The sequence below is a fragment of the Coregonus lavaretus genome (assembly GCF_964263955.1).
Source record: "Coregonus lavaretus genome assembly, contig: HAP1_SCAFFOLD_521, whole genome shotgun sequence".
Taxonomy (NCBI): domain Eukaryota; kingdom Metazoa; phylum Chordata; class Actinopteri; order Salmoniformes; family Salmonidae; genus Coregonus; species Coregonus lavaretus.
This window is the reverse complement of record NW_028157268.1, coordinates 19,822-26,428: the sequence shown is the minus strand read 5'-3', so window position 1 is coordinate 26,428 and position 6,607 is coordinate 19,822.

Genomic DNA, 6,607 nt, shown 5'->3' with positions numbered 1-6,607 from the left:
ATCACCCCTTCTTAAGCTCTGACCTGACATCCATTCCCTGCCGGATCGTCAGCCATTAACAGTATGTTTTGCCCGCGTATCAGCCTCTAGCGTTAGTTTTGTTGTTTTTGCACCTTGTTGACCTGCCTTGTACTTACCTCCATTTTTTTCTGTCTACAGTCATTCTCCCGGAACCTTCACCCAACCCCTGCCGTGCCATCAGTTCATCTGCCACTTCACCTCCACCTACTCATCTCCGCCACCCGCTCCGTCTCCTGGATTATTCTACATCCTTTTGAATCTGTAAATAAACACTCACCTTCGTTCAACTCACCTTGTCCTGGTCTGCTTCTGGGTTCGGTCTTAGAGAACCGTGACAATACACTAAGTTGACTGTGTCTTTAAACAGCTTGGAAAATTCCAGAAAATTATGTCATGGCTTTAGAAGCTTCTGATAGGGTAATTGACATCATTTGAGTCAATTGGAGGTGTACCTGTGGATGTATTTCAAGGCCTACCTTCAAACTCAGTGCCTCTTTGCTTGACATCATGGGAAAATCAAAAGAAATCAGCAAAGACCTCAGAAAAAAATTGTAGACCTCCACAAGACTGGTTCATCCTTGGGAGCAATTTCCAAACGCCTGAAGGTACCACGTTCATCTGTACAAACAATAGTACGCAAGTATAAACACCATGGCACCACGCAGCCGTCACACCGCTCAGGAAGGAGATGCGTTCTGTCTTCTAGAGATGAACAGGTACAAAAGTATCTATAGCCACAGTTAAATGAGTCCTATATCGACATAACCTGAAAGGCCGTTCAGCAAGGAAGAAGCCACTGCTCCAAAACCGCCATAAAAAAGCCAGACTACGGATTGCAACTGCACATTGGGACAAAGATCGTACTTTTTGGAGAAATGTCCTCTGGTCTGATGAAACAAAAATAGAACTGTTTGGCCATATTGACCAACGTTATGTTTGGAGGAAAAAGGGGGGCCGCTTGCAAGCCAAAGAACACCATCCCAACCGTGAAGCACGGGGGTGGCAGCATCATGCTGTGGGTGTGCTTTGCTGCAGGAGGGACTGGTGCACTTCACAAAATAGATGGCTTCATGAGGAAGGAAAATGATGTGGATATATTGAAGCAACATCTCAAGACATCAGTCAGGAAGTTAAAGCTTGGTCGCAAATGGGTCTTCCAAATGGACAATGACCCCAAGCATACTTCCAAAGTTGTGGCAAAATGCCTTAAGGACAACAAAGTCAAGGTATTGGAGTGGCCATTACAAAGCCCTGACCTCAATCCTATAGAAAATGTGTGGGCAGAACTGAAAAAGCATGTGCGAGCAAGGAGGCCTACAAACCTGACTCAGTTACACCAGCTCTGTCAGGAGGAATGGGCCAAAATTCACCCTACTTATTGTGGGAAGCTTGTGGAAGGCTACCCAAAACGTTTGACCCAAGTTAAACAATTTCAAGGCAATGCTACCAAATACTAATTGAGTGTATGTAAACTTCTGACCCACTGGGAATGTGATGAAAGAAATAAAAGCTGAAATAAATCATTCTCCCTACTATTATTCTGACATTTCACATTCTTAAAATAAAGTGGTGATCTTAACTGACCTAAAACAGGGAATTTTTACTAGGATTAAATGTCAGGAATTGTGAAAAACTGAGTTTAAATGTATTTGGCTAATGTGTATGTACATTTCCAACTTCAACTGTATGTACAGTGTGGAAAAAAAGTATTTAGTCAGCCACCAATTGTGCAAGTTCTCCCACTTAAAAAGATGAGAGAGGCCTGTAATTTTCATCATAGGTACACATCAACTATGACAGACAAAATGAGAATTTTTTTCTCCAGAAAATCACATTGTAGGATTTTTAATGAATTTATTTGCAAATTATGGTGGAAAATAAGTATTTGGTCACCTACAAACAAGCAAGATTTCTGGCTCTCACAGACCTGTAACTTCTTCTTTAAGAGGCTCCTCTGTCCTCCACTCGTTACCTGTATTAATGGCACCTGTTTGAACTTGTTATCAGTATAAAAGACACCTGTCCACAACCTCAAACAGTCACACTCCAAACTCCACTATGGCCAAGACCAAAGAGCTGTCAAAGGACACCAGAAGCAAAATTGTAGACCTGCACCAGTAACAAAGCCTACCATCAGTAGCACACTACGCCGCCAGGGACTCAAATCCTGCAGTGGCAGACGTGTCCCCCTGCTTAAGCCAGTACATGTCCAGGCCCGTCTGAAGTTTGCTAGAGTGCATTTGGATGATCCAGAAGAGGATTGGGAGAATGTCATATGGTCAGATGAAACCAAAATAGAACTTTTTGGTAAAAACTCAACTCGTCGTGTTTGGAGGACAAAGAATGCTGAGTTGCATCCAAAGAACACCATACCTACTGTGAAGCATGGGGGTGGAAACATCATGCTTTGGGGCTGTTTTTTTGCAAAGGGACCAGGACGACTGATCCATGTAAAGGAAAGAATGAATGGGGCCATGTATCGTGAAATTTTGAGTGAAAACCTCCTTCCATCAGCAAGGGCATTGAAGATGAAACGTGGCTGGGTCTTTTTTTTTTTTTTTTTTTTTTATTTCACCTTTATTTAACCAGGTAAACCAGTTGAGAACAGGTTCTCATTTACAACTGTGACCTGGCCTTTCAACATGACAATGATCCCAAACACACCGCCCGGGCAACGAAGGAGTGGCTTCGTAAGAAGCATTTCAAGGTCCTGGAGTGGCCTAGCCAGTCTCCAGATCTCAACCCCATAGAAAATCTTTGGAGGGAGTTGAAAGTCCGTGTTGCCCAGCGACAGCCCCAAAACATCACTGCTCTAGAGGAGATCTTACTTACTTACTTACTTTATTGTCCCCATGGGGAAATTTTGTTGCAGTGTCATGTACACATTTAAAGTGGCGTTAAATACAAAACAAGATTGACAATACAACTTTCAATAACAGTCACGCACCAATAAAAGTAAGAAATAAGAAATAAAACATTTAAAACATTTAAAACAAAGACTAGCCTGCTGGCCTTACGGGGTCAATGGGAACATTTGCCCGAGCTATTTAAGAGGGATATCACACCTGGCACAAATGATTGTCTCGTTCTATTTTTCCTGCTGAGGGGTGCCCTATACCTACGCCCAGAGGGGAGTAATTCAAAGTCCAGGTACAGGGGGTGACTTGGGTCTAAAATGATTTTGTGAGCCTTACGGAGGGCCCTGACCTTAAAGATCTCATCCAGGCCTGTCTGTTTGACTCCAAGTACCTTACTTGCTGTGGTAATAATCCTTCTCAGCATGTTTCATCTGCATGGAGGAATGGGCCAAAATACCAGCAACAGTGTGTGAAAACCTTGTGAAGACTTACAGAAAACGTTTGACCTGTGTCATTGCCAACAAAGGGTATATAACAAAGTATTGAGAAACTTTTGTTATTGACCAAATACTTATTTTCCACCATAATTTGCAAATAAATTCATAAAAAATCCTACAATGTGATTTTCTGGATTTTTTTTCCTCATTTTGTCTGTCATAGTTGACGTGTACCTATGATGAAAATTACAGGCCTCTCTCATCTTTTTAAGTGGGAGAACTTGCACAATTGGTGGCTGACTAAATACTTTTTTTCCCCACTGTACATGTGGGTAGAGTTAAAGTGACTATGCATAAATAATAAACAGATAGTCATGATTAGCCGCTCAGGAGTCTTATGGCTTTGGGGTAGAAGCTGTTGAGAAGCCTTTTGGACCTAGACTTGGCGCTTCGGTACCGCTTGCCGTGCGGTAGCAGAGAGAACAGTCTATGAATAGGGTGGCTGGAGTCTTTGACAATTTTGAGGGCCTTCCTCTGACACCGCCTGGTATAGAGGTCCTGAATGGCAGGAAGCTCGGCCCCAATGATGTACTGGGCCGTACGCACTACCCTCTGTAGTGCCTTGTGGTCGGAGGCCGAGCAATTGCCATACCAGGCAGTGATGCAACCAGTCAGGATGCTCTCGATGGTGCAGCTGTATAACTTTTTTAAGATCTGAGGACCCATGCCAAATGTTTTCAGTCTCCTGAGGGGGAATAGGCTTTGTCGTGCCCTCTTCATGACTCTCTTGGTGTCTTTGGACCGTGATAGTTTGTTGGTGATGTGGACACCAAGGAACTTGAGAATGGGGGCGTGCTCAGTCCTCTTTTTTTCCCTGTAGTCCACAATCATCTCGTTTGTCTTGCTGACGTTGAGGGAGAGGTTGTTATCCTGGCACCACACGGCCAGGTCTCTGACCTCCTCCCTATAGGCTGTCTCGTTGTTGTTGGTGATCAGGCCTACCACTGTTGTGTCGTCTGCAAACTTAATGATGGCGTTGGAGTCGTGCCTGGCCACGCAGTCATGGGTGAACAGGGAGTACAGGAGGGGACTGAGCACGCACCCCTGAGGGGCCCCCGTGTTGAGGATCATCATGGCAGATGTGTTGTTACCTACCCTTACCACCTTGGGGCGGCCCGTCAGGAAGTCCAGGATCCATTTGCAGAGGGAGGTGTTTAGTCCCAGGATCCTTAGCTTAGTGATGAGCTTTGAGGGCACTATGGTGTTGAACGCTGAGCTGTAGTCAATGAATAGCATTCCCACGTAGGTGTTCCTCTTGTCCAGGTGGGAAAGGGCAGTGTGGAGTGCAATAGAGACTGCATCATCTGTGGATCTGTTGGGGCGGTATGCAAATTGGAGTGGGTCTAGGGTTTCTGGGATAATGGTGTTGATGTGAGCCATGACCAGCCGTTCAAAGCACTTCATGGCTACAGACGTCAGTGCTACAGGTCGGTATCATTTAGGCAGGTTATCTTAGTGTCCTTGGGCACGGGGACTATGGTGGTCTGCTTGAAACATTTACATTTTTACATTTTAGTCATTTAGCAGACACTCTTATCCAGAGCGACTTACAGTTAGTGAGTGCATGCATTTTTCATACTGGCCCCCCATGGGAATCGAACCCACAACCCTGGCATTGCAAGCGCCATGCTCTACCAACTGAGCTACAGGAGGCCATGTTGGTATTACAGACTCAGTCAGGGACATGTTGAAAATGTCAGTGAAGACACTTGCCAGTTGGTCAGCACATGCTCGGAGTACACGTCCTGGTAGTCCGTCTGGCCCTGCGGCCTTGTGAATGTTGACCTGCTTAAAAGTCTTACTCACATCGGTTACGGAGAGCATGATCACATAGTCATCCGGAACAGCTGGTGCTCTCATGCATGCTTCAGTGTTGCTTGCCTCAAAGCGAGCATAGAAGTGATTTAGCTCGTCTGGTAGGCTCGTGTCACTGGGCAGCTCACGGCTGTGCTTCCCTTTGTAGTCTGTAATAGTTTTCAAACCCTGCCACATCCGATGAGCGTAAGAGCCGGTGTAGTACGATTCAATTTTAGTCCTGTATTGACTCTTTGCCTGTTTGATGGTTTGTCGGAGGGCATAGCGGGATTTCTTATAAGCGTCCGGGTTAGAGTCCCACTCCTTGAATGCGGCAGCTCTAGCCTTTAGCTCAGTGCGGATGTTTCCTGTAATCCATGGCTTCTGGTTGGGGTATGTACGTACAGTCACTGTGGGGACGACGTCATCGATGCACTTATTGATGAAGCCAGTGACTGATGTGGCATACTCCTCAATGCTATCTGAAGAATCCCGGAACATATTCCAGTCTGTGCTAGCAAAACAGTCCTGTAGCTTAGCATCTGCATCATCTGACACTTTTTTATTAACCGAGTCACTGGTGCTTCCTGCTTTAGTTTTTGCTTATAAGCAGGAATCAGGAGGAACGAGTTATGGTCAGATTTGCCAAATGGAGGGCGAGGGAGAGATTTGTATGCGTCTCTGTGTGTGGAGTAAAGGTGGTCTAGAGTTTATTTTCCTCTGGTTGCACATTTAACATGCTGGTAGAAATTAGGTGGTTGACTCTGTGTTTTAAATTCAAATCAAATCAAATCAAATGTTATTGGCCACATGCGCCAAAAACAACAGGTGTAGACATTACAGTGAAATGCTTACTTACAGCCCTTAACCAACAATGCATTTATTTTTAAATAAAAAAGTAAAATAAAACAACAAAAAAGTGTTGAGAAAAAAAGAGCAGGAGTTAAATAAAATAACAGTAGGGAGGCTATATATACAGGGGGGTACCGGTGCAGAGTCACTGCTCAACTGAGGGACGTTACAGATAATTGTATGTGTGGGACAACTTGACTTGTTGAGCACGTTTTTACTCCTGAACTATTTAGGCTTGCCATAACAAAGGGGCCCAAAAATTTTTCAAAAATTCCAGCCACCCAAGTCATAGACTGTTCTCTCTGCAACCGCACAGCAAGCGGTACCGGAGCGCCAAGTCTAGGTCCAAAAGGCTCCTTAACAGCTTCTATCCCCAAGCCATAAGATTGCTGAACAATTAATCAAATGGCCACCCGCCCCCCCCCCCCCTTTGTTTTTACACTGCTGCTACTCACTGTTTATTATCTATGTATAGTCACTTTACCCCTACCTACATGTACGAATTTCCTCGACTAACCTGTACCCCCGCACATTGACTCGGTACCGGTACCCCCTGTTTATAGCCTCATTATTGTTATTTTATTG